This window comes from Hyperolius riggenbachi, chromosome 4, assembly GCF_040937935.1.
Source record: "Hyperolius riggenbachi isolate aHypRig1 chromosome 4, aHypRig1.pri, whole genome shotgun sequence".
Lineage (NCBI taxonomy): Eukaryota > Metazoa > Chordata > Amphibia > Anura > Hyperoliidae > Hyperolius > Hyperolius riggenbachi.
The window spans coordinates 7,965,658-7,993,034 of record NC_090649.1 but is presented as its reverse complement, the minus strand read 5'-3'; the positions used below and the strand labels follow the sequence as shown (position 1 = coordinate 7,993,034).

General features: G+C 45.0%; 55 non-coding genes across 55 annotated transcripts; all 55 read left to right on the top strand.

Moving 5' to 3' along the window:
- The first annotated feature begins 361 nt into the window (after positions 1–361).
- On the top strand, positions 362–434 carry TRNAV-UAC (transfer RNA valine (anticodon UAC)). Its single transcript has one exon. It is a non-coding gene; the product is annotated as a tRNA-Val (tRNA).
- A 311-nt stretch (positions 435–745) lies between these two features.
- Positions 746–818, top strand: TRNAV-AAC (transfer RNA valine (anticodon AAC)). Its single transcript has one exon. It is a non-coding gene; the product is annotated as a tRNA-Val (tRNA).
- Positions 819–960: 142 nt separating this feature from the next.
- On the top strand, positions 961–1,033 carry TRNAV-CAC (transfer RNA valine (anticodon CAC)). The gene has a single exon. It is a non-coding gene; the product is annotated as a tRNA-Val (tRNA).
- Positions 1,034–1,711: 678 nt separating this feature from the next.
- TRNAV-UAC (transfer RNA valine (anticodon UAC)) lies at positions 1,712–1,784 on the top strand. Its single transcript has one exon. It is a non-coding gene; the product is annotated as a tRNA-Val (tRNA).
- Positions 1,785–2,095: 311 nt separating this feature from the next.
- Positions 2,096–2,168, top strand: TRNAV-AAC (transfer RNA valine (anticodon AAC)). The gene has a single exon. It is a non-coding gene; the product is annotated as a tRNA-Val (tRNA).
- A 141-nt stretch (positions 2,169–2,309) lies between these two features.
- Positions 2,310–2,382, top strand: TRNAV-CAC (transfer RNA valine (anticodon CAC)). The gene has a single exon. It is a non-coding gene; the product is annotated as a tRNA-Val (tRNA).
- Positions 2,383–3,059: 677 nt separating this feature from the next.
- Positions 3,060–3,132, top strand: TRNAV-UAC (transfer RNA valine (anticodon UAC)). The gene has a single exon. It is a non-coding gene; the product is annotated as a tRNA-Val (tRNA).
- Positions 3,133–3,443: 311 nt separating this feature from the next.
- TRNAV-AAC (transfer RNA valine (anticodon AAC)) lies at positions 3,444–3,516 on the top strand. Its single transcript has one exon. It is a non-coding gene; the product is annotated as a tRNA-Val (tRNA).
- Positions 3,517–3,657: 141 nt separating this feature from the next.
- Positions 3,658–3,730, top strand: TRNAV-CAC (transfer RNA valine (anticodon CAC)). Its single transcript has one exon. It is a non-coding gene; the product is annotated as a tRNA-Val (tRNA).
- A 678-nt stretch (positions 3,731–4,408) lies between these two features.
- TRNAV-UAC (transfer RNA valine (anticodon UAC)) lies at positions 4,409–4,481 on the top strand. The gene has a single exon. It is a non-coding gene; the product is annotated as a tRNA-Val (tRNA).
- Positions 4,482–4,792: 311 nt separating this feature from the next.
- Positions 4,793–4,865, top strand: TRNAV-AAC (transfer RNA valine (anticodon AAC)). The gene has a single exon. It is a non-coding gene; the product is annotated as a tRNA-Val (tRNA).
- Positions 4,866–5,007: 142 nt separating this feature from the next.
- TRNAV-CAC (transfer RNA valine (anticodon CAC)) lies at positions 5,008–5,080 on the top strand. Its single transcript has one exon. It is a non-coding gene; the product is annotated as a tRNA-Val (tRNA).
- Positions 5,081–5,758: 678 nt separating this feature from the next.
- Positions 5,759–5,831, top strand: TRNAV-UAC (transfer RNA valine (anticodon UAC)). Its single transcript has one exon. It is a non-coding gene; the product is annotated as a tRNA-Val (tRNA).
- Positions 5,832–6,142: 311 nt separating this feature from the next.
- On the top strand, positions 6,143–6,215 carry TRNAV-AAC (transfer RNA valine (anticodon AAC)). Its single transcript has one exon. It is a non-coding gene; the product is annotated as a tRNA-Val (tRNA).
- A 141-nt stretch (positions 6,216–6,356) lies between these two features.
- TRNAV-CAC (transfer RNA valine (anticodon CAC)) lies at positions 6,357–6,429 on the top strand. The gene has a single exon. It is a non-coding gene; the product is annotated as a tRNA-Val (tRNA).
- Positions 6,430–7,106: 677 nt separating this feature from the next.
- Positions 7,107–7,179, top strand: TRNAV-UAC (transfer RNA valine (anticodon UAC)). The gene has a single exon. It is a non-coding gene; the product is annotated as a tRNA-Val (tRNA).
- A 311-nt stretch (positions 7,180–7,490) lies between these two features.
- On the top strand, positions 7,491–7,563 carry TRNAG-ACC (transfer RNA glycine (anticodon ACC)). The gene has a single exon. It is a non-coding gene; the product is annotated as a tRNA-Gly (tRNA).
- A 141-nt stretch (positions 7,564–7,704) lies between these two features.
- Positions 7,705–7,777, top strand: TRNAV-CAC (transfer RNA valine (anticodon CAC)). Its single transcript has one exon. It is a non-coding gene; the product is annotated as a tRNA-Val (tRNA).
- A 678-nt stretch (positions 7,778–8,455) lies between these two features.
- On the top strand, positions 8,456–8,528 carry TRNAV-UAC (transfer RNA valine (anticodon UAC)). The gene has a single exon. It is a non-coding gene; the product is annotated as a tRNA-Val (tRNA).
- Positions 8,529–8,839: 311 nt separating this feature from the next.
- TRNAV-AAC (transfer RNA valine (anticodon AAC)) lies at positions 8,840–8,912 on the top strand. The gene has a single exon. It is a non-coding gene; the product is annotated as a tRNA-Val (tRNA).
- Positions 8,913–9,053: 141 nt separating this feature from the next.
- TRNAV-CAC (transfer RNA valine (anticodon CAC)) lies at positions 9,054–9,126 on the top strand. The gene has a single exon. It is a non-coding gene; the product is annotated as a tRNA-Val (tRNA).
- A 678-nt stretch (positions 9,127–9,804) lies between these two features.
- TRNAV-UAC (transfer RNA valine (anticodon UAC)) lies at positions 9,805–9,877 on the top strand. Its single transcript has one exon. It is a non-coding gene; the product is annotated as a tRNA-Val (tRNA).
- A 311-nt stretch (positions 9,878–10,188) lies between these two features.
- Positions 10,189–10,261, top strand: TRNAV-AAC (transfer RNA valine (anticodon AAC)). The gene has a single exon. It is a non-coding gene; the product is annotated as a tRNA-Val (tRNA).
- A 141-nt stretch (positions 10,262–10,402) lies between these two features.
- TRNAV-CAC (transfer RNA valine (anticodon CAC)) lies at positions 10,403–10,475 on the top strand. The gene has a single exon. It is a non-coding gene; the product is annotated as a tRNA-Val (tRNA).
- Positions 10,476–11,537: 1,062 nt separating this feature from the next.
- Positions 11,538–11,610, top strand: TRNAV-AAC (transfer RNA valine (anticodon AAC)). The gene has a single exon. It is a non-coding gene; the product is annotated as a tRNA-Val (tRNA).
- A 141-nt stretch (positions 11,611–11,751) lies between these two features.
- TRNAV-CAC (transfer RNA valine (anticodon CAC)) lies at positions 11,752–11,824 on the top strand. The gene has a single exon. It is a non-coding gene; the product is annotated as a tRNA-Val (tRNA).
- A 678-nt stretch (positions 11,825–12,502) lies between these two features.
- TRNAV-UAC (transfer RNA valine (anticodon UAC)) lies at positions 12,503–12,575 on the top strand. Its single transcript has one exon. It is a non-coding gene; the product is annotated as a tRNA-Val (tRNA).
- Positions 12,576–12,886: 311 nt separating this feature from the next.
- On the top strand, positions 12,887–12,959 carry TRNAV-AAC (transfer RNA valine (anticodon AAC)). Its single transcript has one exon. It is a non-coding gene; the product is annotated as a tRNA-Val (tRNA).
- Positions 12,960–13,100: 141 nt separating this feature from the next.
- TRNAV-CAC (transfer RNA valine (anticodon CAC)) lies at positions 13,101–13,173 on the top strand. Its single transcript has one exon. It is a non-coding gene; the product is annotated as a tRNA-Val (tRNA).
- A 678-nt stretch (positions 13,174–13,851) lies between these two features.
- TRNAV-UAC (transfer RNA valine (anticodon UAC)) lies at positions 13,852–13,924 on the top strand. The gene has a single exon. It is a non-coding gene; the product is annotated as a tRNA-Val (tRNA).
- Positions 13,925–14,235: 311 nt separating this feature from the next.
- Positions 14,236–14,308, top strand: TRNAV-AAC (transfer RNA valine (anticodon AAC)). Its single transcript has one exon. It is a non-coding gene; the product is annotated as a tRNA-Val (tRNA).
- Positions 14,309–14,449: 141 nt separating this feature from the next.
- TRNAV-CAC (transfer RNA valine (anticodon CAC)) lies at positions 14,450–14,522 on the top strand. The gene has a single exon. It is a non-coding gene; the product is annotated as a tRNA-Val (tRNA).
- A 679-nt stretch (positions 14,523–15,201) lies between these two features.
- Positions 15,202–15,274, top strand: TRNAV-UAC (transfer RNA valine (anticodon UAC)). The gene has a single exon. It is a non-coding gene; the product is annotated as a tRNA-Val (tRNA).
- A 311-nt stretch (positions 15,275–15,585) lies between these two features.
- On the top strand, positions 15,586–15,658 carry TRNAV-AAC (transfer RNA valine (anticodon AAC)). Its single transcript has one exon. It is a non-coding gene; the product is annotated as a tRNA-Val (tRNA).
- Positions 15,659–15,799: 141 nt separating this feature from the next.
- Positions 15,800–15,872, top strand: TRNAV-CAC (transfer RNA valine (anticodon CAC)). Its single transcript has one exon. It is a non-coding gene; the product is annotated as a tRNA-Val (tRNA).
- Positions 15,873–16,914: 1,042 nt separating this feature from the next.
- TRNAV-AAC (transfer RNA valine (anticodon AAC)) lies at positions 16,915–16,987 on the top strand. Its single transcript has one exon. It is a non-coding gene; the product is annotated as a tRNA-Val (tRNA).
- A 141-nt stretch (positions 16,988–17,128) lies between these two features.
- On the top strand, positions 17,129–17,201 carry TRNAV-CAC (transfer RNA valine (anticodon CAC)). The gene has a single exon. It is a non-coding gene; the product is annotated as a tRNA-Val (tRNA).
- Positions 17,202–17,879: 678 nt separating this feature from the next.
- On the top strand, positions 17,880–17,952 carry TRNAV-UAC (transfer RNA valine (anticodon UAC)). Its single transcript has one exon. It is a non-coding gene; the product is annotated as a tRNA-Val (tRNA).
- Positions 17,953–18,263: 311 nt separating this feature from the next.
- Positions 18,264–18,336, top strand: TRNAV-AAC (transfer RNA valine (anticodon AAC)). The gene has a single exon. It is a non-coding gene; the product is annotated as a tRNA-Val (tRNA).
- Positions 18,337–18,477: 141 nt separating this feature from the next.
- On the top strand, positions 18,478–18,550 carry TRNAV-CAC (transfer RNA valine (anticodon CAC)). Its single transcript has one exon. It is a non-coding gene; the product is annotated as a tRNA-Val (tRNA).
- Positions 18,551–19,592: 1,042 nt separating this feature from the next.
- TRNAV-AAC (transfer RNA valine (anticodon AAC)) lies at positions 19,593–19,665 on the top strand. The gene has a single exon. It is a non-coding gene; the product is annotated as a tRNA-Val (tRNA).
- Positions 19,666–19,806: 141 nt separating this feature from the next.
- TRNAV-CAC (transfer RNA valine (anticodon CAC)) lies at positions 19,807–19,879 on the top strand. The gene has a single exon. It is a non-coding gene; the product is annotated as a tRNA-Val (tRNA).
- Positions 19,880–20,557: 678 nt separating this feature from the next.
- On the top strand, positions 20,558–20,630 carry TRNAV-UAC (transfer RNA valine (anticodon UAC)). The gene has a single exon. It is a non-coding gene; the product is annotated as a tRNA-Val (tRNA).
- Positions 20,631–20,941: 311 nt separating this feature from the next.
- On the top strand, positions 20,942–21,014 carry TRNAV-AAC (transfer RNA valine (anticodon AAC)). Its single transcript has one exon. It is a non-coding gene; the product is annotated as a tRNA-Val (tRNA).
- Positions 21,015–21,155: 141 nt separating this feature from the next.
- On the top strand, positions 21,156–21,228 carry TRNAV-CAC (transfer RNA valine (anticodon CAC)). The gene has a single exon. It is a non-coding gene; the product is annotated as a tRNA-Val (tRNA).
- Positions 21,229–22,290: 1,062 nt separating this feature from the next.
- On the top strand, positions 22,291–22,363 carry TRNAV-AAC (transfer RNA valine (anticodon AAC)). The gene has a single exon. It is a non-coding gene; the product is annotated as a tRNA-Val (tRNA).
- A 141-nt stretch (positions 22,364–22,504) lies between these two features.
- On the top strand, positions 22,505–22,577 carry TRNAV-CAC (transfer RNA valine (anticodon CAC)). Its single transcript has one exon. It is a non-coding gene; the product is annotated as a tRNA-Val (tRNA).
- Positions 22,578–23,639: 1,062 nt separating this feature from the next.
- TRNAV-AAC (transfer RNA valine (anticodon AAC)) lies at positions 23,640–23,712 on the top strand. The gene has a single exon. It is a non-coding gene; the product is annotated as a tRNA-Val (tRNA).
- A 141-nt stretch (positions 23,713–23,853) lies between these two features.
- Positions 23,854–23,926, top strand: TRNAV-CAC (transfer RNA valine (anticodon CAC)). Its single transcript has one exon. It is a non-coding gene; the product is annotated as a tRNA-Val (tRNA).
- Positions 23,927–24,987: 1,061 nt separating this feature from the next.
- On the top strand, positions 24,988–25,060 carry TRNAV-AAC (transfer RNA valine (anticodon AAC)). The gene has a single exon. It is a non-coding gene; the product is annotated as a tRNA-Val (tRNA).
- A 141-nt stretch (positions 25,061–25,201) lies between these two features.
- Positions 25,202–25,274, top strand: TRNAV-CAC (transfer RNA valine (anticodon CAC)). Its single transcript has one exon. It is a non-coding gene; the product is annotated as a tRNA-Val (tRNA).
- A 678-nt stretch (positions 25,275–25,952) lies between these two features.
- Positions 25,953–26,025, top strand: TRNAV-UAC (transfer RNA valine (anticodon UAC)). The gene has a single exon. It is a non-coding gene; the product is annotated as a tRNA-Val (tRNA).
- Positions 26,026–26,336: 311 nt separating this feature from the next.
- Positions 26,337–26,409, top strand: TRNAV-AAC (transfer RNA valine (anticodon AAC)). The gene has a single exon. It is a non-coding gene; the product is annotated as a tRNA-Val (tRNA).
- Positions 26,410–26,550: 141 nt separating this feature from the next.
- On the top strand, positions 26,551–26,623 carry TRNAV-CAC (transfer RNA valine (anticodon CAC)). The gene has a single exon. It is a non-coding gene; the product is annotated as a tRNA-Val (tRNA).
- Positions 26,624–27,301: 678 nt separating this feature from the next.
- On the top strand, positions 27,302–27,374 carry TRNAV-UAC (transfer RNA valine (anticodon UAC)). The gene has a single exon. It is a non-coding gene; the product is annotated as a tRNA-Val (tRNA).
- The last annotated feature ends 3 nt before the right edge of the window (positions 27,375–27,377 follow it).

The window sequence follows — 27,377 nt, the reverse complement described above, 5'->3', positions numbered from 1 at the left end:
CCTCCCTTGTCTTCTTCCTATCCAGCCCTTCTCCAAGTACTGCCACTTTGGTTGCCGTCGCATCATCTGCAAAGTTCAGGCTTTCCCAGTAGTTAAGACTTATGATATTTTGCTGCATGCCATGGTTGTCTTTCCCCTCCCCACCTTTCTATTCCCGAATGCCTTTTTTTTTACTTAAGCATACTCTATTGACCTAAGCCCAACATTTTAGATGTTGTTACCTCTCATAGCTACTTTATTGCTCCCTTTCTCATGTGGAAGGTTCTTTTGAGTATTAGTTCCCAATATGCCAGTTGTCTATGTTCCTATGCGAGCACTGCTTTCTTCTTGGTAGCAAAATTGCAATCAGTTTCCACCGGAGGTTTCTGTAGTGTAGTGGTTATCACGTTTGCTTTACACGCAAAAGGTCCCAGGCTCGAAACTGGGCAGAAACAGCGATGCTTTTTGTTCCATAAAGTGGTCTATTCCCCTCCTTTCTAAAGAAGATTTTTGGCCTCCAATGCTAGCTGCACCTTGACAAAACTCACATTAGTCTGCCTACTCCTCTTGATCCAGTTGTCTCCAAGCAAAAGAGCTGGAGTTAGTCCAAAGTAGCGTGTTAGCTTGATCAGGACAGATGTGGATCCTAGTTGTTGCGTGTGGTTAACATGAGCTGCGTGTGGTTAAAATGAGCTGCACGTGGTTAAAACAAGCTTTGCTTGGGTAAAATGAGCCGCTTGTGGGTACACCCTGAGAAGTGTAGGTGGTTTCTGTAGTGTAGTGGTTATCACGTTCGCCTAACACGCGAAAGGTCCCCAGTTCGAAACTGGGCAGAAACATGGCATTTTCTCTGGTCTTCTTTTCTTTTTCACGCAGGCTCCACTTACGCATGCATGAGTCTTTACCTGTCTGGCTTAATCATATTCATGAAAAGCTCTACTTTTCCTCTTTCGGGGCTCCAGGACAAGCAAGAAGTGTCTGGTTTCTGTAGTGTAGTGGTTATCATGTTCGCCTCACACGCGAAAGGTCCCCGGTTCGAAACCGGGCAGAAACAGTGTCTACCTTTAACTTTTTGCCATCCAAAGCACTCCTCCTTCCCTTGCTCCATACGCTTGCAAGCTGGCCCTCAATGTGACTGGCCAGTGTCTTTTCTTCACTCACTTTCTCAGGCAACTGCTAATAGCCTCTTTCAGACTGCCTCTCAGCCATCCCTACATGCATATCCATCTAAGAGAGATCTAAAACTCAACTTGCAAAACACCAAGCTTTGTCTCTTTTCCTTCTCCCTAGATACTGCACTATCTAGAAGTAGAACTGTCCTACCACCTGCTTTGTAAGTTTATATTGCCTGGAATTTGCCTTTGACTCCAACCTCCCTTGTCTTCTTCCTATCCAGCCCTTCTCCAAGTACTGCCACTTTGGTTGCCGTCGCATCATCTGCAAAGTTCAGGCTTTCCCAGTAGTTAAGACTTATGATATTTTGCTGCATGCCATGGTTGTCTTTCCCCTCCCCACCTTTCTATTCCCGAATGCCTTTTTTTTTACTCAAGCATACTCTATTGACCTAAGCCCAACATTTTAGATGTTGTTACCTCTCATAGCTACTTTATTGCTCCCTTTCTCATGTGGAAGGTTCTTTTGAGTATTAGTTCCCAATATGCCAGTTGTCTATGTTCCTATGCGAGCACTGCTTTCTTCTTGGTAGCAAAATTGCAATCAGTTTCCACCGGAGGTTTTTGTAGTGTAGTGGTTATCACATTTGCTTTACACGCAAAAGGTCCCCAGCTCGAAACTGGGCAGAAACAGCAATGCTTTTTGTTCCATAAAGTGGTCTATTCCCCTCCTTTCTAAAGAAGATTTTTGGCCTCCAATGCTAGCTGCACCTTGACAAAACTCACATTAGTCTGCCTACTCCTCTTGATCCAGTTGTCTCCAAGCAAAAGAGCTGGAGTTAGTCCAAAGTAGCGTGTTAGCTTGATCAGGACAGATGTGGATCCTAGTTGTTGCGTGTGGTTAAAATGAGCTGCGTGTGGTTAAAATGAGCTGCACGTGGTTAAAACAAGCTTTGCTTGGGTAAAATGAGCCGCTTGTGGGTACACCTTGAGAAGTGTAGGTGGTTTCTGTAGTGTAGTGGTTATCACGTTCGCCTAACACGCGAAAGGTCCCCAGTTCGAAACTGGGGAGAAACATGGCTTTTTCTCTGGTCTTCTTTCCTTTTCACGCAGGCTCCACTTACGCATGCATGAGTCTTTACCTGTCTGGCTTAATCATATTCATGAAAAGCTCTACTTTTCCTCTTTCGGGGCTCCAGGACAAGCAAGAAGTGTCTGGTTTCTGTAGTGTAGTGGTTATCACGTTCGCCTCACACGCGAAAGGTCCCCGGTTTGAAACCGGGCAGAAACAGTGTCTACCTTTAACTTTTTGCCATCCAAAGCACTCCTCCTTCCCTTGCTCCATACGCTTGCAAGCTGGCCCTCAATGTGACTGGCCAGTGTCTTTTCTTCACTCACTTTCTCAGGCAACTGCTAATAGCCTCTTTCAGACTGCCTCTCAGCCATCCCTACATGCATATCCATCTAAGAGAGATCTAAAACTCAACTTGCAAAACACCAAGCTTTGTCTCTTTTCCTTCTCCCTAGATACTGCACTATCTAGAAGTAGAACTGTCCTATCAACTGCTTTGTAAGTTTATATTGCCTGGAATTTGCCTTTGACTCCAACCTCCCTTGTCTTCTTCCTATCCACCCTTCTCCAAGTACTGCCACTTTGGTTGCCGTCGCATCATCTGCAAAGTTCAGGCTTTCCCAGTAGTTAAGACTTATGATATTTTGCTGCATGCCATGGTTGTCTTTCCCCTCCCCACCTTTCTATTCCCGAATGCCTTTTTTTTTACTCAAGCATACTCTATTGACCTAAGCCCAACATTTTAGATGTTGTTACCTCTCATAGCTACTTTATTGCTCCCTTTCTCATGTGGAAGGTTCTTTTGAGTATTAGTTCCCAATATGCCAGTTGTCTATGTTCCTATGCGAGCACTGCTTTCTTCTTGGTAGCAAAATTGCAATCAGTGTCCACCGGAGGTTTCTGTAGTGTAGTGGTTATCATGTTTGCTTTACACGCAAAAGGTCCCCAGCTCGAAACTGGGCAGAAACAGCGATGCTTTTTGTTCCATAAAGTGGTCTATTCCCCTCCTTTCTAAAGAAGATTTTTGGCCTCCAATGCTAGCTGCACCTTGACAAAACTCACATTAGTCTGCCTACTCCTCTTGATCCAGTTGTCTCCAAGCAAAAGAGCTGGAGTTAGTCCAAAGTAGCGTGTTAGCTTGATCAGGACAGATGTGGATCCTAGTTGTTGCGTGTGGTTAAAATGAGCTGCGTGTGGTTAAAATGAGCTGCACGTGGTTAAAACAAGCTTTGCTTGGGTAAAATGAGCCGCTTGTGGGTACACCCTGAGAAGTGTAGGTGGTTTCTGTAGTGTAGTGGTTATCACGTTCGCCTAACACGCGAAAGGTCCCCAGTTCGAAACTGGGCAGAAACATGGCTTTTTCTCTGGTCTTCTTTCCTTTTCACGCAGGCTCCACTTACGCATGCATGAGTCTTTACCAGTCTGGCTTAATCATATTCATGAAAAGCTCTACTTTTCCTCTTTCGGGGCTCCAGGACAAGCAAGAAGTGTCTGGTTTCTGTAGTGTAGTGGTTATCACGGTCGCCTCACACGCGAAAGGTCCCCGGTTCGAAACCGGGCAGAAACAGTGTCGACCTTTAACTTTTTGCCATCCAAAGCACTCCTCCTTCCCTTGCTCCATACGCTTGCAAGCTGGCCCTCAATGTGACTGGCCAGTGTCTTTTCTTCACTCACTTTCTCAGGCAACTGCTAATAGCCTCTTTCAGACTGCCTCTCAGCCATCCCTACATGCATATCCATCTAAGAGAGATCTAAAACTCAACTTGCAAAACACCAAGCTTTGTCTCTTTTCCTTCTCCCTAGATACTGCACTACCTAGAAGTAGAACTGTCCTACCACCTGCTTTGTAAGTTTATATTGCCTGGAATTTGCCTTTGACTCCAACCTCCCTTGTCTTCTTCCTATCCAGCCCTTCTCCAAGTACTGCCACTTTGGTTGCCGTCGCATCATCTGCAAAGTTCAGGCTTTCCCAGTAGTTAAGACTTATGATATTTTGCTGCATGCCATGGTTGTCTTTCCCCTCCCCACCTTTCTATTCCCGAATGCCTTTTTTTTTACTTAAGCATACTCTATTGACCTAAGCCCAACATTTTAGATGTTGTTACCTCTCATAGCTACTTTATTGCTCCCTTTCTCATGTGGAAGGTTCTTTTGAGTATTAGTTCCCAATATGCCAGTTGTCTATGTTCCTATGCGAGCACTGCTTTCTTCTTGGTAGCAAAATTGCAATCAGTTTCCACCGGAGGTTTCTGTAGTGTAGTGGTTATCACGTTTGCTTTACACGCAAAAGGTCCCAGGCTCGAAACTGGGCAGAAACAGCGATGCTTTTTGTTCCATAAAGTGGTCTATTCCCCTCCTTTCTAAAGAAGATTTTTGGCCTCCAATGCTAGCTGCACCTTGACAAAACTCACATTAGTCTGCCTACTCCTCTTGATCCAGTTGTCTCCAAGCAAAAGAGCTGGAGTTAGTCCAAAGTAGCGTGTTAGCTTGATCAGGACAGATGTGGATCCTAGTTGTTGCGTGTGGTTAACATGAGCTGCGTGTGGTTAAAATGAGCTGCACGTGGTTAAAACAAGCTTTGCTTGGGTAAAATGAGCCGCTTGTGGGTACACCCTGAGAAGTGTAGGTGGTTTCTGTAGTGTAGTGGTTATCACGTTCGCCTAACACGCGAAAGGTCCCCAGTTCGAAACTGGGCAGAAACATGGCATTTTCTCTGGTCTTCTTTTCTTTTTCACGCAGGCTCCACTTACGCATGCATGAGTCTTTACCTGTCTGGCTTAATCATATTCATGAAAAGCTCTACTTTTCCTCTTTCGGGGCTCCAGGACAAGCAAGAAGTGTCTGGTTTCTGTAGTGTAGTGGTTATCACGTTCGCCTCACACGCGAAAGGTCCCCGGTTCGAAACCGAGCAGAAACAGTGTCTACCTTTAACTTTTTGCCATCCAAAGCACTCCTCCTTCCCTTGCTCCATACGCTTGCAAGCTGGCCCTCAATGTGACTGGCCAGTGTCTTTTCTTCACTCACTTTCTCAGGCAACTGCTAATAGCCTCTTTCAGACTGCCTCTCAGCCATCCCTACATGCATATCCATCTAAGAGAGATCTAAAACTCAACTTGCAAAACACCAAGCTTTGTCTCTTTTCCTTCTCCCTAGATACTGCACTATCTAGAAGTAGAACTGTCCTACCACCTGCTTTGTAAGTTTATATTGCCTGGAATTTGCCTTTGACTCCAACCTCCCTTGTCTTCTTCCTATCCAGCCCTTCTCCAAGTACTGCCACTTTGGTTGCCGTCGCATCATCTGCAAAGTTCAGGCTTTCCCAGTAGTTAAGACTTATGATATTTTGCTGCATGCCATGGTTGTCTTTCCCCTCCCCACCTTTCTATTCCCGAATGCCTTTTTTTTTACTCAAGCATACTCTATTGACCTAAGCCCAACATTTTAGATGTTGTTACCTCTCATAGCTACTTTATTGCTCCCTTTCTCATGTGGAAGGTTCTTTTGAGTATTAGTTCCCAATATGCCAGTTGTCTATGTTCCTATGCGAGCACTGCTTTCTTCTTGGTAGCAAAATTGCAATCAGTTTCCACCGGAGGTTTTTGTAGTGTAGTGGTTATCACATTTGCTTTACACGCAAAAGGTCCCCAGCTCGAAACTGGGCAGAAACAGCAATGCTTTTTGTTCCATAAAGTGGTCTATTCCCCTCCTTTCTAAAGAAGATTTTTGGCCTCCAATGCTAGCTGCACCTTGACAAAACTCACATTAGTCTGCCTACTCCTCTTGATCCAGTTGTCTCCAAGCAAAAGAGCTGGAGTTAGTCCAAAGTAGCGTGTTAGCTTGATCAGGACAGATGTGGATCCTAGTTGTTGCGTGTGGTTAAAATGAGCTGCGTGTGGTTAAAATGAGCTGCACGTGGTTAAAACAAGCTTTGCTTGGGTAAAATGAGCCGCTTGTGGGTACACCTTGAGAAGTGTAGGTGGTTTCTGTAGTGTAGTGGTTATCACGTTCGCCTAACACGCGAAAGGTCCCCAGTTCGAAACTGGGGAGAAACATGGCTTTTTCTCTGGTCTTCTTTCCTTTTCACGCAGGCTCCACTTACGCATGCATGAGTCTTTACCTGTCTGGCTTAATCATATTCATGAAAAGCTCTACTTTTCCTCTTTCGGGGCTCCAGGACAAGCAAGAAGTGTCTGGTTTCTGTAGTGTAGTGGTTATCACGTTCGCCTCACACGCGAAAGGTCCCCGGTTTGAAACCGGGCAGAAACAGTGTCTACCTTTAACTTTTTGCCATCCAAAGCACTCCTCCTTCCCTTGCTCCATACGCTTGCAAGCTGGCCCTCAATGTGACTGGCCAGTGTCTTTTCTTCACTCACTTTCTCAGGCAACTGCTAATAGCCTCTTTCAGACTGCCTCTCAGCCATCCCTACATGCATATCCATCTAAGAGAGATCTAAAACTCAACTTGCAAAACACCAAGCTTTGTCTCTTTTCCTTCTCCCTAGATACTGCACTATCTAGAAGTAGAACTGTCCTATCAACTGCTTTGTAAGTTTATATTGCCTGGAATTTGCCTTTGACTCCAACCTCCCTTGTCTTCTTCCTATCCACCCTTCTCCAAGTACTGCCACTTTGGTTGCCGTCGCATCATCTGCAAAGTTCAGGCTTTCCCAGTAGTTAAGACTTATGATATTTTGCTGCATGCCATGGTTGTCTTTCCCCTCCCCACCTTTCTATTCCCGAATGCCTTTTTTTTTACTCAAGCATACTCTATTGACCTAAGCCCAACATTTTAGATGTTGTTACCTCTCATAGCTACTTTATTGCTCCCTTTCTCATGTGGAAGGTTCTTTTGAGTATTAGTTCCCAATATGCCAGTTGTCTATGTTTCTATGCGAGCACTGCTTTCTTCTTGGTAGCAAAATTGCAATCAGTTTAGACCGGAGGTTTCTGTAGTGTAGTGGTTATCATGTTTGCTTTACACGCAAAAGGTCCCCAGCTCAAAACTGGGCAGAAACAGCGATGCTTTTTGTTCCATAAAGTGGTCTATTCCCCTCCTTTCTAAAGAAGATTTTTGGCCTCCAATGCTAGCTGCACCTTGACAAAACTCACATTAGTCTGCCTACTCCTCTTGATCCAGTTGTCTCCAAGCAAAAGAGCTGGAGTTAGTCCAAAGTAGCGTGTTAGCTTGATCAGGACAGATGTGGATCCTAGTTGTTGCGTGTGGTTAAAATGAGCTGTGTGTGGTTAAAATGAGCTGCACGTGGTTAAAACAAGCTTTGCTTGGGTAAAATGAGCCGCTTGTGGGTACACCCTGAGAAGTGTAGGTGGTTTCTGTAGTGTAGTGGTTATCACGTTCGCCTACCACGCGAAAGGTCCCCAGTTCGAAACTGGGCAGAAACATGGCTTTTTCTCTGGTCTTCTTTCCTTTTCACGCAGGCTCCACTTATGCATGCATGAGTCTTTACCTGTCTGGCTTAATCATATTCATGAAAAGCTCTACTTTTCCTCTTTCGGGGCTCCAGGACAAGCAAGAAGTGTCTGGTTTCTGTAGTGTAGTGGTTATCATGTTTGCCTCACACGTGAAAGGTCCTCGGTTCGAAACCGGGCAGAAACAGTGTCTACCTTTAACTTTTTGCCATCCAAAGCACTCCTTCTTCCCTTGCTCCATACGCTTGCAAGCTGGCCCTCAATGTGACTGGCCAGTGTCTTTTCTTCACTCACTTTCTCAGGCAACTGCTAATAGCCTCTTTCAGACTGCCTCTCAGCCATCCCTACATGCATATCCATCTAAGAGAGATCTAAAACTCAACTTGCAAAACACCAAGCTTTGTCTCTTTTCCTTCTCCCTAGATACTGCACTATCTAGAAGTAGAACTGTCCTACCACCTGCTTTGTAAGTTTATATTGCCTGGAATTTGCCTTCGACTCCAACCTCCCTTGTCTTCTTCCTATCCAGCCCTTCTCCAAGTACTGCCACTTTGGTTGCCGTCGCATCATCTGCAAAGTTCAGGCTTTCCCAGTAGTTAAGACTTATGATATTTTGCTGCATGCCATGGTTGTCTTTCCCCTCCCCACCTTTCTATTCCCGAATGCCTTTTTTTTTACTCAAGCATACTCTATTGACCTAAGCCCAACATTTTAGATGTTGTTACCTCTCATAGCTACTTTATTGCTCCCTTTCTCATGTGGAAGGTTCTTTTGAGTATTAGTTCCCAATATGCCAGTTGTCTATGTTCCTATGCGAGCACTGCTTTCTTCTTGGTAGCAAAATTGCAATCAGTTTCCACCGGAGGTTTCTGTAGTGTAGTGGTTATCACGTTTGCTTTACACGCAAAAGGTCCCCAGCTCGAAACTGGGCAGAAACAGCGATGCTTTTTGTTCCGTAAAGTGGTCTATTCCCCTCCTTTCTAAAGAAGATTTTTGGCCTCCAATGCTAGCTGCACCTTGACAAAACTCACATTAGTCTGCCTACTCCTCTTGATCCAGTTGTCTCCAAGCAAAAGAGCTGGAGTTAGTCCAAAGTAGCGTGTTAGCTTGATCAGGACAGATGTGGATCCTAGTTGTTGCGTGTGGTTAAAATGAGCTGCGTGTGGTTAAAATGAGCTGCACGTGGTTAAAACAAGCTTTGCTTGGGTAAAATGAGCCGCTTGTGGGTACACCCTGAGAAGTGTAGGTGGTTTCTGTAGTGTAGTGGTTATCACGTTCGCCTAACACGCGAAAGGTCCCCAGTTCGAAACTGGGCAGAAACATGGCTTTTTCTCTGGTCTTCTTTCCTTTTCACGCAGGCTCCACTTACGCATGCATGAGTCTTTACCTGTCTGGCTTAATCATATTCATGAAAAGCTCTACTTTTCCTCTTTCGGGGCTCCAGGACAAGCAAGAAGTGTCTGGTTTCTGTAGTGTAGTGGTTATCATGTTTGCCTCACACGCGAAAGGTCCTCGGTTCGAAACCGGGCAGAAACAGTGTCTACCTTTAACTTTTTGCCATCCAAAGCACTCCTCCTTCCCTTGCTCCATACGCTTGCAAGCTGGCCCTCAATGTGACTGGCCAGTGTCTTTTCTTCACTCACTTTCTGAGGCAACTGCTAATAGCCTCTTTCAGACTGCCTCTCAGCCATCCCTACATGCATATCCATCTAAGAGAGATCTAAAACTCAACTTGCAAAACACCAAGCTTTGTCTCTTTTCCTTCTCCCTAGATACTGCACTATCTAGAAGTAGAACTGTCCTACCACCTGCTTTGTAAGTTTATATTGCCTGGAATTTGCCTTTGACTCCAACCTCCCTTGTCTTCTTCCTATCCAGCCCTTCTCCAAGTACTGCCACTTTGGTTGCCGTCGCATCATCTGCAAAGTTCAGGCTTTCCCAGTAGTTAAGACTTATGATATTTTGCTGCATGCCATGGTTGTCTTTCCCCTCCCCACCTTTCTATTCCCGAATGCCTTTTTTTTTACTCAAGCATACTCTATTGACCTAAGCCCAACATTTTAGATGTTGTTACCTCTCATAGCTACTTTATTGCTCCCTTTCTCATGTGGAAGGTTCTTTTGAGTATTCGTTCCCAATATGCCAGTTGTCTATGTTCCTATGCGAGCACTGCTTTCTTCTTGGTAGCAAAATTGCAATCAGTTTCCACCGGAGGTTTCTGTAGTGTAGTGGTTATCACGTTTGCTTTACACGCAAAAGGTCCCCAGCTCGAAACTGGGCAGAAACAGCGATGCTTTTTGTTCCATAAAGTGGTCTATTCCCCTCCTTTCTAAAGAAGATTTTTGGCCTCCAATGCTAGCTGCACCTTGACAAAACTCACATTAGTCTGCCTACTCCTCTTGATCCAGTTGTCTCCAAGCAAAAGAGCTGGAGTTAGTCCAAAGTAGCGTGTTAGCTTGATCAGGACAGATGTGGATCCTAGTTGTTGCGTGTGGTTAAAATGAGCTGCGTGTGGTTAAAATGAGCTGCACGTGGTTAAAACAAGCTTTGCTTGGGTAAAATGAGCCGCTTGTGGGTACACCCTGAGAAGTGTAGGTGGTTTCTGTAGTGTAGTGGTTATCACGTTCGCCTAACACGCGAAAGGTCCCCAGTTCGAAACTGGGCAGAAACATGGCTTTTTCTCTGGTCTTCTTTCCTTTTCACGCAGGCTCCACTTACGCATGCATGAGTCTTTACCTGTCTGGCTTAATCATATTTATGAAAAGCTCTACTTTTCCTCTTTTGGGGCTCCAGGACAAGCAAGAAGTGTCTGGTTTCTGTAGTGTAGTGGTTATCACGTTCGCCTCACATGCGAAAGGTCCCCGGTTCGAAACCGGGCAGAAACAGTGTCTACCTTTAACTTTTTGCCATCCAAAGCACTCCTCCTTCCCTTGCTCCATACGCTTGCAAGCTGGCCCTCAATGTGACTGGCCAGTGTCTTTTCTTCACTCACTTTCTCAGGCAACTGCTAATAGCCTCTTTCAGACTGCCTCTCAGCCATCCCTACATGCATATCCATCTAAGAGAGATCTAAAACTCAACTTGCAAAACACCAAGCTTTGTCTCTTTTCCTTCTCCCTAGATACTGCACTATCTAGAAGTAGAACTGTCCTACCACCTGCTTTGTAAGTTTATATTGCCTGGAATTTGCCTTTGACTCCAACCTCCCTTGTCTTCTTCCTATCCAGCCCTTCTCCAAGTACTGCCACTTTGGTTGCCGTCGCATCATCTGCAAAGTTCAGGCTTTCCCAGTAGTTAAGACTTATGATATTTTGCTGCATGCCATGGTTGTCTTTCCCCTCCCCACCTTTCTATTCCCGAATGCCTTTTTTTTTACTCAAGCATACTCTATTGACCTAAGCCCAACATTTTAGATGTTGTTACCTCTCATAGCTACTTTATTGCTCCCTTTCTCATGTGGAAGGTTCTTTTGAGTATTCGTTCCCAATATGCCAGTTGTCTATGTTCCTATGCGAGCACTGCTTTCTTCTTGGTAGCAAAATTGCAATCAGTTTCCACCGGAGGTTTCTGTAGTGTAGTGGTTATCACGTTTGCTTTACACGCAAAAGGTCCCAGCCTCGAAACTGGGCAGAAACAGCGATGCTTTTTGTTCCATAAAGTGGTCTATTCCCCTCCTTTCTAAAGAAGATTTTTGGCCTCCAATGCTAGCTGCACCTTGACAAAACTCACATTAGTCTGCCTACTCCTCTTGATCCAGTTGTCTCCAAGCAAAAGAGCTGGAGTTAGTCCAAAGTAGCGTGTTAGCTTGATCAGGACAGATGTGGATCCTAGTTGTTGCGTGTGGTTAAAATGAGCTGCGTGTGGTTAAAATGAGCTGCACGTGGTTAAAACAAGCTTTGCTTGGGTAAAATGAGCCGCTTGTGGGTACACCCTGAGAAGTGTAGGTGGTTTCTGTAGTGTAGTGGTTATCACGTTCGCCTAACACGCGAAAGGTCCCCAGTTCGAAACTGGGCAGAAACATGGCTTTTTCTCTGGTCTTCTTTCCTTTTCACGCAGGCTCCACTTACGCATGCATGAGTCTTTACCTGTCTGGCTTAATCATATTCATGAAAAGCTCTACTTTTCCTCTTTCGGGGCTCCAGGACAAGCAAGAAGTGTCTGGTTTCTGTAGTGTAGTGGTTATCACGTTCGCCTCACATGCGAAAGGTCCCCGGTTCAAAACCGGGCAGAAACAGTGCCTACCTTTAACTTTTTGCCATCCAAAGCACTCCTCCTTCCCTTGCTCCATACGCTTGCAAGCTGGCCCTCAATGTGACTGGCCAGTGTCTTTTCTTCACTCACTTTCTCAGGCAACTGCTAATAGCCTCTTTCAGACTGCCTCTCAGCCATCCCTACATGCATATCCATCTAAGAGAGATCTAAAACTCAACTTGCAAAACACCAAGCTTTGTCTCTTTTCCTTCTCCCTAGATACTGCACTATCTAGAAGTAGAACTGTCCTACCACCTGCTTTGTAAGTTTATATTGCCTGGAATTTGCCTTTGACTCCAACCTCCCTTGTCTTCTTCCTATCCAGCCCTTCTCCAAGTACTGCCACTTTGGTTGCCGTCGCATCATCTGCAAAGTTCAGGCTTTCCCAGTAGTTAAGACTTATGATATTTTGCTGCATGCCATGGTTGTCTTTCCCCTCCCCACCTTTCTATTCCCGAATGCCTTTTTTTTTACTCAAGCATACTCTATTGACCTAAGCCCAACATTTTAGATGTTGTTACCTCTCATAGCTACTTTATTGCTCCCTTTCTTATGTGGAAGGTTCTTTTGAGTATTAGTTCCCAATATGCCAGTTGTCTATGTTCCTATGCGAGCACTGCTTTCTTCTTGGTAGCAAAATTGCAATCAGTGTCCACCGGAGGTTTCTGTAGTGTAGTGGTTATCACGTTTGCTTTACACGCAAAAGGTCCCCAGCTCGAAACTGGGCAGAAACAGCGATGCTTTTTGTTCCATAAAGTGGTCTATTCCCCTCCTTTCTAAAGAAGATTTTTGGCCTCCAATGCTAGCTGCACCTTGACAAAACTCACATTAGTCTGCCTACTCCTCTTGATCCAGTTGTCTCCAAGCAAAAGAGCTGGAGTTAGTCCAAAGTAGCGTGTTAGCTTGATCAGGACAGATGTGGATCCTAGTTGTTGCGTGTGGTTAAAATGAGCTGCGTGTGGTTAAAATGAGCTGCACGTGGTTAAAACAAGCTTTGCTTGGGTAAAATGAGCCGCTTGTGGGTACACCCTGAGAAGTGTAGGTGGTTTCTGTAGTGTAGTGGTTATCACGTTCGCCTAACACGCGAAAGGTCCCCAGTTCGAAACTGGGCAGAAACATGGCTTTTTCTCTGGTCTTCTTTCCTTTTCACGCAGGCTTCACTTACGCATGCATGAGTCTTTACCTGTCTGGCTTAATCATATTCATGAAAAGCTCTACTTTTCCTCTTTCGGGGCTCCAGGACAAGCAAGAAGTGTCTGGTTTCTGTAGTGTAGTGGTTATCACGGTCGCCTCACACGCGAAAGGTCCCCGGTTCGAAACCGGGCAGAAACAGTGTCGACCTTTAACTTTTTGCCATCCAAAGCACTCCTCCTTCCCTTGCTCCATATGCTTGCAAGCTGGCCCTCAATGTGACTGGCCAGTGTCTTTTCTTCACTCACTTTCTCAGGCAACTGCTAATAGCCTCTTTCAGACTGCCTCTCAGCCATCCCTACATGCATATCCATCTAAGAGAGATCTAAAACTCAACTTGCAAAACACCAAGCTTTGTCTCTTTTCCTTCTCCCTAGATACTGCACTACCTAGAAGTAGAACTGTCCTACCACCTGCTTTGTAAGTTTATATTGCCTGGAATTTGCCTTTGACTCCAACCTCCCTTGTCTTCTTCCTATCCAGCCCTTCTCCAAGTACTGCCACTTTGGTTGCCGTCGCATCATCTGCAAAGTTCAGGCTTTCCCAGTAGTTAAGACTTATGATATTTTGCTGCATGCCATGGTTGTCTTTCCCCTCCCCACCTTTCTATTCCCGAATGCCTTTTTTTTTACTCAAGCATACTCTATTGACCTAAGCCCAACATTTTAGATGTTGTTACCTCTCATAGCTACTTTATTGCTCCCTTTCTCATGTGGAAGGTTCTTTTGAGTATTAGTTCCCAATATGCCAGTTGTCTATGTTCCTATGCGAGCACTGCTTTCTTCTTGGTAGCAAAATTGCAATCAGTTTCCACCGGAGGTTTCTGTAGTGTAGTGGTTATCACGTTTGCTTTACACGCAAAAGGTCCCAGGCTCGAAACTGGGCAGAAACAGCGATGCTTTTTGTTCCATAAAGTGGTCTATTCCCCTCCTTTCTAAAGAAGATTTTTGGCCTCCAATGCTAGCTGCACCTTGACAAAACTCACATTAGTCTGCCTACTCCTCTTGATCCAGTTGTCTCCAAGCAAAAGAGCTGGAGTTAGTCCAAAGTAGCGTGTTAGCTTGATCAGGACAGATGTGGATCCTAGTTGTTGCGTGTGGTTAACATGAGCTGCGTGTGGTTAAAATGAGCTGCACGTGGTTAAAACAAGCTTTGCTTGGGTAAAATGAGCCGCTTGTGGGTACACCCTGAGAAGTGTAGGTGGTTTCTGTAGTGTAGTGGTTATCATGTTCGCCTAACACGCGAAAGGTCCCCAGTTCGAAACTGGGCAGAAACATGGCTTTTTCTCTGGTCTTCTTTCCTTTTCACGCAGGCTCCACTTACGCATGCATGAGTCTTTACCTGTCTTGCTTAATCATATTCATGAAAAGCTCTACTTTTCCTCTTTCGGGGCTCCAGGACAAGCAAGAAGTGTCTGGTTACTGTAGTGTAGTGGTTATCACGTTCGACTCACACTCTAAAGGTCCCCGGTTCGAAACCGGGCAGAAACAGTGTCTACCTTTAACTTTTTGCCATCCAAAGCACTCCTCCTTCCCTTGCTCCATACGCTTGCAAGCTGGCCCTCAATGTGACTGGCCAGTGTCTTTTCTTCACTCACTTTCTCAGGCAACTGCTAATAGCCTCTTTCAGACTGCCTCTCAGCCATCCCTACATGCATATCCATCTAAGAGAGATCTAAAACTCAACTTGCAAAACACCAAGCTTTGTCTCTTATCCTTCTCCCTAGATACTGCACTATCTAGAAGTAGAACTGTCCTACCACCTGCTTTGTAAGTTTATATTGCCTGGAATTTGCCTTTGACTCCAACCTCCCTTGTCTTCTTCCTATCCAGCCCTTCTCCAAGTACTGCCACTTTGGTTGCCGTCGCATCATCTGCAAAGTTCAGGCTTTCCCAGTAGTTAAGACTTATGATATTTTGCTGCATGCCATGGTTGTCTTTCCCCTCCCCACCTTTCTATTCCCGAATGCCTTTTTTTTTTACTCAAGCATACTCTATTGACCTAAGCCCAACATTTTAGATGTTGTTACCTCTCATAGCTACTTTATTGCTCCCTTTCTCATGTGGAAGGTTCTTTTGAGTATTAGTTCCCAATATGCCAGTTGTCTATGTTCCTATGCGAGCACTGCTTTCTTCTTGGTAGCAAAATTGCAATCAGTTTCCACCGGAGGTTTTTGTAGTGTAGTGGTTATCACATTTGCTTTACACGCAAAAGATCCCCAGCTCGAAACTGGGCAGAAACAGCGATGCTTTTTGTTCCATAAAGTGGTCTATTCCCCTCCTTTCTAAAGAAGATTTTTGGCCTCCAATGCTAGCTGCACCTTGACAAAACTCACATTAGTCTGCCTACTCCTCTTGATCCAGTTGTCTCCAAGCAAAAGAGCTGGAGTTAGTCCAAAGTAGCGTATTAGCTTGATCAGGACAGATGTGGATCCTAGTTGTTGCGTGTGGTTAAAATGAGCTGCGTGTGGTTAAAATGAGCTGCACGTGGTTAAAACAAGCTTTGCTTGGGTAAAATGAGCCGCTTGTGGGTACACCCTGAAAAGTGTAGGTGGTTTCTGTAGTGTAGTGGTTATCACATTCGCCTAACACGCGAAAGGTCCCCAGTTCGAAACTGGGCAGAAACATGGCTTTTTCTCTGGTCTTCTTTCCTTTTCACGCAGGCTCCACTTACGCATGCATGAGTCTTTACCTGTCTGGCTTAATCATATTCATGAAAAGCTCTACTTTTCCTCTTTCGGGGCTCCAGGACAAGCAAGAAGTGTCTGGTTTCTGTAGTGTAGTGGTTATCACGTTCGCCTCACACGCGAAAGGTCCCCGGTTTGAAACTGGGCAGAAACAGTGTCTACCTTTAACTTTTTGCCATCCAAAGCACTCCTCCTTCCCTTGCTCCATACGCTTGCAAGCTGGCCCTCAATGTGACTGGCCAGTGTCTTTTCTTCACTCACTTTCTCAGGCAACTGCTAATAGCCTCTTTCAGACTGCCTCTCAGCCATCCCTACATGCATATCCATCTAAGAGAGATCTAAAACTCAACTTGCAAAACACCAAGCTTTGTCTCTTTTCCTTCTCCCTAGATACTGCACTATCTAGAAGTAGAACTGTCCTACCACCTGCTTTGTAAGTTTATATTGCCTGGAATTTGCCTTCGACTCCAACCTCCCTTGTCTTCTTCCTATCCAGCCCTTCTCCAAGTACTGCCACTTTGGTTGCCGTCGCATCATCTGCAAAGTTCAGGCTTTCCCAGTAGTTAAGACTTATGATATTTTGCTGCATGCCATGGTTGTCTTTCCCCTCCCCACCTTTCTATTCCCGAATGCCATTTTTTTTACTCAAGCATACTCTATTGACCTAAGCCCAACATTTTAGATGTTGTTACCTCTCATAGCTACTTTATTGCTCCCTTTCTCATGTGGAAGGTTCTTTTGAGTATTAGTTCCCAATATGCCAGTTGTCTATGTTCCTATGCGAGCACTGCTTTCTTCTTGGTAGCAAAATTGCAATCAGTTTCCACCGGAGGTTTCTGTAGTGTAGTGGTTATCACGTTTGCTTTACACGCAAAAGGTCCCCAGCTCGAAAAGGGGCAGAAACAGCGATGCTTTTTGTTCCATAAAGTGGTCTATTCCCCTCCTTTCTAAAGAAGATTTTTGGCCTCCAATGCTAGCTGCACCTTGACAAAACTAACATTAGTCTGCCTACTCCTCTTGATCCAGTTGTCTCCAAGCAAAAGAGCTGGAGTTAGTCCAAAGTAGCGTGTTAGCTTGATCAGGACAGATGTGGATCCTAGTTGTTGCGTGTGGTTAAAATGAGCTGCACGTGGTTAAAACAAGCTTTGCTTGGGTAAAATGAGCCGCTTGTGGGTACACCCTGAGAAGTGTAGGTGGTTTCTGTAGTGTAGTGGTTATCATGTTCGCCTAACACGCGAAAGGTCCCCAGTTCGAAACTGGGCAGAAACATGGCTTTTTCTCTGGTCTTCTTTCCTTTTCACGCAGGCTCCACTTACGCATGCATGAGTCTTTACCTGTCTTGCTTAATCATATTCATGAAAAGCTCTACTTTTCCTCTTTCGGGGCTCCAGGACAAGCAAGAAGTGTCTGGTTACTGTAGTGTAGTGGTTATCACGTTCGACTCACACTCTAAAGGTCCCCGGTTCGAAACCGGGCAGAAACAGTGTCTACCTTTAACTTTTTGCCATCCAAAGCACTCCTCCTTCCCTTGCTCCATACGCTTGCAAGCTGGCCCTCAATGTGACTGGCCAGTGTCTTTTCTTCACTCACTTTCTCAGGCAACTGCTAATAGCCTCTTTCAGACTGCCTCTCAGCCATCCCTACATGCATATCCATCTAAGAGAGATCTAAAACTCAACTTGCAAAACACCAAGCTTTGTCTCTTTTCCTTCTCCCTAGATACTGCACTATCTAGAAGTAGAACTGTCCTACCACCTGCTTTGTAAGTTTATATTGCCTGGAATTTGCCTTTGACTCCAACCTCCCTTGTCTTCTTCCTATCCAGCCCTTCTCCAAGTACTGCCACTTTGGTTGCCGTCGCATCATCTGCAAAGTTCAGGCTTTCCCAGTAGTTAAGACTTATGATATTTTGCTGCATGCCATGGTTGTCTTTCCCCTCCCCACCTTTCTATTCCCGAATGCCTTTTTTTTTACTCAAGCATACTCTATTGACCTAAGCCCAACATTTTAGATGTTGTTACCTCTCATAGCTACTTTATTGCTCCCTTTCTCATGTGGAAGGTTCTTTTGAGTATTAGTTCCCAATATGCCAGTTGTCTATGTTCCTATGCGAGCACTGCTTTCTTCTTGGTAGCAAAATTGCAATCAGTTTCCACCGGAGGTTTTTGTAGTGTAGTGGTTATCACATTTGCTTTACACGCAAAAGGTCCCCAGCTCGAAACTGGGCAGAAACAGCGATGCTTTTTGTTCCATAAAGTGGTCTATTCCCCTCCTTTCTAAAGAAGATTTTTGGCCTCCAATGCTAGCTGCACCTTGACAAAACTCACATTAGTCTGCCTACTCCTCTTGATCCAGTTGTCTCCAAGCAAAAGAGCTGGAGTTAGTCCAAAGTAGCGTATTAGCTTGATCAGGACAGATGTGGATCCTAGTTGTTGCGTGTGGTTAAAATGAGCTGCGTGTGGTTAAAATGAGCTGCACGTGGTTAAAACAAGTTTTGCTTGGGTAAAATGAGCCGCTTGTGGGTACACCCTGAAAAGTGTAGGTGGTTTCTGTAGTGTAGTGGTTATCACATTCGCCTAACACGCGAAAGGTCCCCAGTTCGAAACTGGGCAGAAACATGGCTTTTTCTCTGGTCTTCTTTCCTTTTCACGCAGGCTCCACTTACGCATGCATGAGTCTTTACCTGTCTGGCTTAATCATATTCATGAAAAGCTCTACTTTTCCTCTTTCGGGGCTCCAGGACAAGCAAGAAGTGTCTGGTTACTGTAGTGTAGTGGTTATCACGTTCGACTCACACTCTAAAGGTCCCCGGTTCGAAACCGGGCAGAAACAGTGTCTACCTTTAACTTTTTGCCATCCAAAGCACTCCTCCTTCCCTTGCTCCATACGCTTGCAAGCTGGCCCTCAATGTGACTGGCCAGTGTCTTTTCTTCACTCACTTTCTCAGGCAACTGCTAATAGCCTCTTTCAGACTGCCTCTCAGCCATCCCTACATGCATATCCATCTAAGAGAGATCTAAAACTCAACTTGCAAAACACCAAGCTTTGTCTCTTTTCCTTCTCCCTAGATACTGCACTATCTAGAAGTAGAACTGTCCTACCACCTGCTTTGTAAGTTTATATTGCCTGGAATTTGCCTTTGACTCCAACCTCCCTTGTCTTCTTCCTATCCAGCCCTTCTCCAAGTACTGCCACTTTGGTTGCCGTCGCATCATCTGCAAAGTTCAGGCTTTCCCAGTAGTTAAGACTTATGATATTTTGCTGCATGCCATGGTTGTCTTTCCCCTCCCCACCTTTCTATTCCCGAATGCCTTTTTTTTTACTCAAGCATACTCTATTGACCTAAGCCCAACATTTTAGATGTTGTTACCTCTCATAGCTACTTTATTGCTCCCTTTCTCATGTGGAAGGTTCTTTTGAGTATTAGTTCCCAATATGCCAGTTGTCTATGTTCCTATGCGAGCACTGCTTTCTTCTTGGTAGCAAAATTGCAATCAGTTTCCACCGGAGGTTTCTGTAGTGTAGTGGTTATCACGTTTGCTTTACACGCAAAAGGTCCCCAGCTCGAAAAGGGGCAGAAACAGCGATGCTTTTTGTTCCATAAAGTGGTCTATTCCCCTCCTTTCTAAAGAAGATTTTTGGCCTCCAATGCTAGCTGCACCTTGACAAAACTAACATTAGTCTGCCTACTCCTCTTGATCCAGTTGTCTCCAAGCAAAAGAGCTGGAGTTAGTCCAAAGTAGCGTGTTAGCTTGATCAGGACAGATGTGGATCCTAGTTGTTGCGTGTGGTTAAAATGAGCTGCACGTGGTTAAAACAAGCTTTGCTTGGGTAAAATGAGCCGCTTGTGGGTACACCCTGAGAAGTGTAGGTGGTTTCTGTAGTGTAGTGGTTATCATGTTCGCCTAACACGCGAAAGGTCCCCAGTTCGAAACTGGGCAGAAACATGGCTTTTTCTCTGGTCTTCTTTCCTTTTCACGCAGGCTCCACTTACGCATGCATGAGTCTTTACCTGTCTTGCTTAATCATATTCATGAAAAGCTCTACTTTTCCTCTTTCGGGGCTCCAGGACAAGCAAGAAGTGTCTGGTTACTGTAGTGTAGTGGTTATCACGTTCGACTCACACTCTAAAGGTCCCCGGTTCGAAACCGGGCAGAAACAGTGTCTACCTTTAACTTTTTGCCATCCAAAGCACTCCTCCTTCCCTTGCTCCATACGCTTGCAAGCTGGCCCTCAATGTGACTGGCCAGTGTCTTTTCTTCACTCACTTTCTCAGGCAACTGCTAATAGCCTCTTTCAGACTGCCTCTCAGCCATCCCTACATGCATATCCATCTAAGAGAGATCTAAAACTCAACTTGCAAAACACCAAGCTTTGTCTCTTTTCCTTCTCCCTAGATACTGCACTATCTAGAAGTAGAACTGTCCTACCACCTGCTTTGTAAGTTTATATTGCCTGGAATTTGCCTTTGACTCCAACCTCCCTTGTCTTCTTCCTATCCAGCCCTTCTCCAAGTACTGCCACTTTGGTTGCCGTCGCATCATCTGCAAAGTTCAGGCTTTCCCAGTAGTTAAGACTTATGATATTTTGCTGCATGCCATGGTTGTCTTTCCCCTCCCCACCTTTCTATTCCCGAATGCCTTTTTTTTTACTCAAGCATACTCTATTGACCTAAGCCCAACATTTTAGATGTTGTTACCTCTCATAGCTACTTTATTGCTCCCTTTCTCATGTGGAAGGTTCTTTTGAGTATTAGTTCCCAATATGCCAGTTGTCTATGTTCCTATGCGAGCACTGCTTTCTTCTTGGTAGCAAAATTGCAATCAGTTTCCACCGGAGGTTTTTGTAGTGTAGTGGTTATCACATTTGCTTTACACGCAAAAGGTCCCCAGCTCGAAACTGGGCAGAAACAGCGATGCTTTTTGTTCCATAAAGTGGTCTATTCCCCTCCTTTCTAAAGAAGATTTTTGGCCTCCAATGCTAGCTGCACCTTGACAAAACTCACATTAGTCTGCCTACTCCTCTTGATCCAGTTGTCTCCAAGCAAAAGAGCTGGAGTTAGTCCAAAGTAGCGTATTAGCTTGATCAGGACAGATGTGGATCCTAGTTGTTGCGTGTGGTTAAAATGAGCTGCGTGTGGTTAAAATGAGCTGCACGTGGTTAAAACAAGCTTTGCTTGGGTAAAATGAGCCGCTTGTGGGTACACCCTGAAAAGTGTAGGTGGTTTCTGTAGTGTAGTGGTTATCACATTCGCCTAACACGCGAAAGGTCCCCAGTTCGAAACTGGGCAGAAACATGGCTTTTTCTCTGGTCTTCTTTCCTTTTCACGCAGGCTCCACTTACGCATGCATGAGTCTTTACCTGTCTGGCTTAATCATATTCATGAAAAGCTCTACTTTTCCTCTTTCGGGGCTCCAGGACAAGCAAGAAGTGTCTGGTTTCTGTAGTGTAGTGGTTATCACGTTCGCCTCACACGCGAAAGGTCCCCGGTTTGAAACTGGGCAGAAACAGTGTCTACCTTTAACTTTTTGCCATCCAAAGCACTCCTCCTTCCCTTGCTCCATACGCTTGCAAGCTGGCCCTCAATGTGACTGGCCAGTGTCTTTTCTTCACTCACTTTCTCAGGCAACTGCTAATAGCCTCTTTCAGACTGCCTCTCAGCCATCCCTACATGCATATCCATCTAAGAGAGATCTAAAACTCAACTTGCAAAACACCAAGCTTTGTCTCTTTTCCTTCTCCCTAGATACTGCACTATCTAGAAGTAGAACTGTCCTACCACCTGCTTTGTAAGTTTATATTGCCTGGAATTTGCCTTCGACTCCAACCTCCCTTGTCTTCTTCCTATCCAGCCCTTCTCCAAGTACTGCCACTTTGGTTGCCGTCGCATCATCTGCAAAGTTCAGGCTTTCCCAGTAGTTAAGACTTATGATATTTTGCTGCATGCCATGGTTGTCTTTCCCCTCCCCACCTTTCTATTCCCGAATGCCTTTTTTTTTACTCAAGCATACTCTATTGACCTAAGCCCAACATTTTAGATGTTGTTACCTCTCATAGCTACTTTATTGCTCCCTTTCTCATGTGGAAGGTTCTTTTGAGTATTAGTTCCCAATATGCCAGTTGTCTATGTTCCTATGCGAGCACTGCTTTCTTCTTGGTAGCAAAATTGCAATCAGTTTCCACCGGAGGTTTCTGTAGTGTAGTGGTTATCACGTTTGCTTTACACGCAAAAGGTCCCCAGCTCGAAAAGGGGCAGAAACAGCGATGCTTTTTGTTCCATAAAGTGGTCTATTCCCCTCCTTTCTAAAGAAGATTTTTGGCCTCCAATGCTAGCTGCACCTTGACAAAACTAACATTAGTCTGCCTACTCCTCTTGATCCAGTTGTCTCCAAGCAAAAGAGCTGGAGTTAGTCCAAAGTAGCGTGTTAGCTTGATCAGGACAGATGTGGATCCTAGTTGTTGCGTGTGGTTAAAATGAGCTGCGTGTGGTTAAAATGAGCTGCACGTGGTTAAAACAAGCTTTGCTTGGGTAAAATGAGCCGCTTGTGGGTACACCCTGAGAAGTGTAGGTGGTTCCTGTAGTGTAGTGGTTATCACGTTTGCCTAACACGCGAAAGGTCCCCAGTTCGAAACTGGGCAGAAACATGGCTTTTTCTCTGGTCTTCTTTCCTTTTCACGCAGGCTCCACTTACGCATGCATGAGTCTTTACCTGTCTGGCTTAATCATATTCATGAAAAGCTCTACTTTTCCTCTTTCGGGGCTCCAGGACAAGCAAGAAGTGTCTGGTTTCTGTAGTGTAGTGGTTATCACGGTCGCCTCACACGCGAAAGGTCCCCGGTTCGAAACCGGGCAGAAACAGTGTCGACCTTTAACTTTTTGCCATCCAAAGCACTCCTCCTTCCCTTGCTCCATACGCTTGCAAGCTGGCCCTCAATGTGACTGGCCAGTGTCTTTTCTTCACTCACTTTCTCAGGCAACTGCTAATAGCCTCTTTCAGACTGCCTCTCAGCCATCCCTACATGCATATCCATCTAAGAGAGATCTAAAACTCAACTTGCAAAACACCAAGCTTTGTCTCTTTTCCTTCTCCCTAGATACTGCACTATCTAGAAGTAGAACTGTCCTACCACCTGCTTTGTAAGTTTATATTGCCTGGAATTTGCCTTCGACTCCAACCTCCCTTGTCCTCTTCCTATCCAGCCCTTCTCCAAGTACTGCCACTTTGGTTGCCGTCGCATCATCTGCAAAGTTCAGGCTTTCCCAGTCGTCAAGACTTATGATATTTTGCTGCATGCCATGGTTGTCTTTCCCCTCCCCACCTTTCTATTCCCAAATGCCTTTTTTTTTACTCAAGCATACTCTATTGACCTAAGCCCAACATTTTAGATGTTGTTACCTCTCATAGCTACTTTATTGCTCCCTTTCTCATGTGGAAGGTTCTTTTGAGTATTAGTTCCCAATATGCCAGTTGTCTATGTTCCTATGCGAGCACTGCTTTCTTCTTGGTAGCAAAATTGCAATCAGTTTCCACCGGATTTTTCTGTAGTGTAGTGGTTATCATGTTTGCTTTACACGCTAAAGGTCCCCAGCTCGAAACTGGGCAGAAACAGCGATGCTTTTTGTTCCATAAAGTGGTCTATTCCCCTCCTTTCTAAAGAAGATTTTTGGCCTCCAATGCTAGCTGCACCTTGACAAAACTCACATTAGTCTGCCTACTCCTCTTGATCCAGTTGTCTCCAAGCAAAAGAGCTGGAGTTAGTCCAAAGTAGCGTGTTAGCTTGATCAGGACAGATGTGGATCCTAGTTGTTGCGTGTGGTTAAAATGAGCTGCGTGTGGTTAAAATGAGCTGCATGTGGTTAAAACAAGCTTTGCTTGGGTAAAATGAGCCGCTTGTGGGTACACCCTGAGAAGTGTAGGTGGTTTCTGTAGTGTAGTGGTTATCACGTTCGCCTAACACGCGAAAGGTCCCCAGTTCGAAACTGGGGAGAAACATGGCTTTTTCTCTGGTCTTCTTTCCTTTTCACGCAGGCTCCACTTACGCATGCATGAGTCTTTACCTGTCTGGCTTAATCATATTCATGAAAAGCTCTACTTTTCCTCTTTCGGGGCTCCAGGACAAGCAAGAAGTGTCTGGTTTCTGTAGTGTAGTGGTTATCACGTTTGCCTCACACGCGAAAGGTCCCCGGTTTGAAACCGGGCAGAAACAGTGTCTACCTTTAACTTTTTGCCATCCAAAGCACTCCTCCTTCCCTTGCTCCATACGCTTGCAAGCTGGCCCTCAATGTGACTGGCCAGTGTCTTTTCTTCACTCACTTTCTCAGGCAACTGCTAATAGCCTCTTTCAGACTGCCTCTCAGCCATCCCTACATGCATATCCATCTAAGAGAGATCTAAAACTCAACTTGCAAAACACCAAGCTTTGTCTCTTTTCCTTCTCCCTAGATACTGCACTATCTAGAAGTAGAACTGTCCTATCAACTGCTTTGTAAGTTTATATTGCCTGGAATTTGCCTTTGACTCCAACCTCCCTTGTCTTCTTCCTATCCACCCTTCTCCAAGTACTGCCACTTTGGTTGCCGTCGCATCATCTGCAAAGTTCAGGCTTTCCCAGTAGTTAAGACTTATGATATTTTGCTGCATGCCATGGTTGTCTTTCCCCTCCCCACCTTTCTATTCCCGAATGCCTTTTTTTTTACTCAAGCATACTCTATTGACCTAAGCCCAACATTTTAGATGTTGTTACCTCTCATAGCTACTTTATTGCTCCCTTTCTCATGTGGAAGGTTCTTTTGAGTATTAGTTCCCAATATGCCAGTTGTCTATGTTTCTATGCGAGCACTGCTTTCTTCTTGGTAGCAAAATTGCAATCAGTTTCCACCGGAGGTTTCTGTAGTGTAGTGGTTATCATGTTGGCTTTACACGCAAAAGGTCCCCAGCTCAAAACTGGGCAGAAACAGCGATGCTTTTTGTTCCATAAAGTGGTCTATTCCCCTCCTTTCTAAAGAAGATTTTTGGCCTCCAATGCTAGCTGCACCTTGACAAAACTCACATTAGTCTGCCTACTCCTCTTGATCCAGTTGTCTCCAAGCAAAAGAGCTGGAGTTAGTCCAAAGTAGCGTGTTAGCTTGATCAGGACAGATGTGGATCCTAGTTGTTGCGTGTGGTTAAAATGAGCTGTGTGTGGTTAAAATGAGCTGCACGTGGTTAAAACAAGCTTTGCTTGGGTAAAATGAGCCGCTTGTGGGTACACCCTGAGAAGTGTAGGTGGTTTCTGTAGTGTAGTGGTTATCACGTTCGCCTAACACGCGAAAGGTCCCCAGTTCGAAACTGGGCAGGAACATGGCTTTTTCTCTGGTCTTCTTTCCTTTTCACGCAGGCTCCACTTACGCATGCATGAGTCTTTACCTGTCTGGCTTAATCATATTCATGAAAAGCTCTACTTTTCCTCTTTCGGGGCTCCAGGACAAGCAAGAAGTGTCTGGTTTCTGTAGTGTAGTGGTTATTATGTTTGCCTCACACGTGAAAGGTCCTCGGTTCGAAACCGGGCAGAAACAGTGTCTACCTTTAACTTTTTGCCATCCAAAGCACTCCTTCTTCCCTTGCTCCATACGCTTGCAAAATGGCCCTCAATGTGACTGGCCAGTGTTTTTTCTTCACTCACTTTCTCAGGCAACTGCTAATAGCCTCTTTCAGACTGCCTCTCAGCCATCCCTACATGCATATCCATCTAAGAGAGATCTAAAACTCAACTTGCAAAACACCAAGCTTTGTCTCTTTTCCTTCTCCCTAGATACTGCACTATCTAGAAGTAGAACTGTCCTACCACCTGCTTTGTAAGTTTATATTGCCTGGAATTTGCCTTCGACTCCAACCTCCCTTGTCTTCTTCCTATCCAGCCCTTCTCCAAGTACTGCCACTTTGGTTGCCGTCGCATCATCTGCAAAGTTCAGGCTTTCCCAGTCGTTAAGACTTATGATATTTTGCTGCATGCCATGGTTGTCTTTCCCCTCCCCACCTTTCTATTCCCGAATGCCTTTTTTTTTACTCAAGCATACTCTATTGACCTAAGCCCAACATTTTAGATGTTGTTACCTCTCATAGCTACTTTATTGCTCCCTTTCTCATGTGGAAGGTTCTTTTGAGTATTAGTTCCCAATATGCCAGTTGTCTATGTTCCTATGCGAGCACTGCTTTCTTCTTGGTAGCAAAATTGCAATCAGTTTCCACCGGAGGTTTCTGTAGTGTAGTGGTTATCACGTTTGCTTTACACGCAAAAGGTCCCCAGCTCAAAACTGGGCAGAAACAGCGATGCTTTTTGTTCCATAAAGTGGTCTATTCCCCTCCTTTCTAAAGAAGATTTTTGGCCTCCAATGCTAGCTGCACCTTGACAAAACTCACATTAGTCTGCCTACTCCTCTTGATCCAGTTGTCTCCAAGCAAAAGAGCTGGAGTTAGTCCAAAGTAGCGTGTTAGCTTGATCAGGACAGATGTGGATCCTAGTTGTTGCGTGTGGTTAAAATGAGCTGCGTGTGGTTAAAATGAGCTGCACGTGGTTAAAACAAGCTTTGCTTGGGTAAAATGAGCCGCTTGTGGGTACACCCTGAGAAGTGTAGGTGGTTTCTGTAGTGTAGTGGTTATCACGTTCGCCTAACACGCGAAAGGTCCCCAGTTCGAAACTGGGCAGAAACATGGCTTTTTCTCTGGTCTTCTTTCCTTTTCACGCAGGCTCCACTTACGCATGCATGAGTCTTTACCTGTCTGGCTTAATCATATTCATGAAAAGCTCTACTTTTCCTCTTTCGGGGCTCCAGGACAAGCAAGTAGTGTCTGGTTTCTGTAGTGTAGTGGTTATCATGTTTGCCTCACACGCGAAAGGTCCTCGGTTCGAAACCGGGCAGAAACAGTGTCTACCTTTAACTTTTTGCCATCCAAAGCACTCCTCCTTCCCTTGCTCCATACGCTTGCAAGCTGGCCCTCAATGTGACTGGCCAGTGTCTTTTCTTCACTCACTTTCTCAGGCAACTGCTAATAGCCTCTTTCAGACTGCCTCTCAGCCATCCCTACATGCATATCCATCTAAGAGAGATCTAAAACTCAACTTGCAAAACACCAAGCTTTGTCTCTTTTCCTTCTCCCTAGATACTGCACTATCTAGAAGTAGAACTGTCCTACCACCTGCTTTGTAAGTTTATATTGCCTGGAATTTGCCTTTGACTCCAACCTCCCTTGTCTTCTTCCTATCCAGCCCTTCTCCAAGTACTGCCACTTTGGTTGCCGTCGCATCATCTGCAAAGTTCAGGCTTTCCCAGTAGTTAAGACTTATGATATTTTGCTGCATGCCATGGTTGTCTTTCCCCTCACCACCTTTCTATTCCCGAATGCCTTTTTTTTTACTCAAGCATACTCTATTGACCTAAGCCCAACATTTTAGATGTTGTTACCTCTCATAGCTACTTTATTGCTCCCTTTCTCATGTGGAAGGTTCTTTTGAGTATTAGTTCCCAATATGCCAGTTGTCTATGTTCCTATGCGAGCACTGCTTTCTTCTTGGTAGCAAAATTGCAATCAGTTTCCACCGGAGGTTTCTGTAGTGTAGTGGTTATCACGTTTGCTTTACTCGCAAAAGGTCCCCAGCTCGAAACTGGGCAGAAACAGCA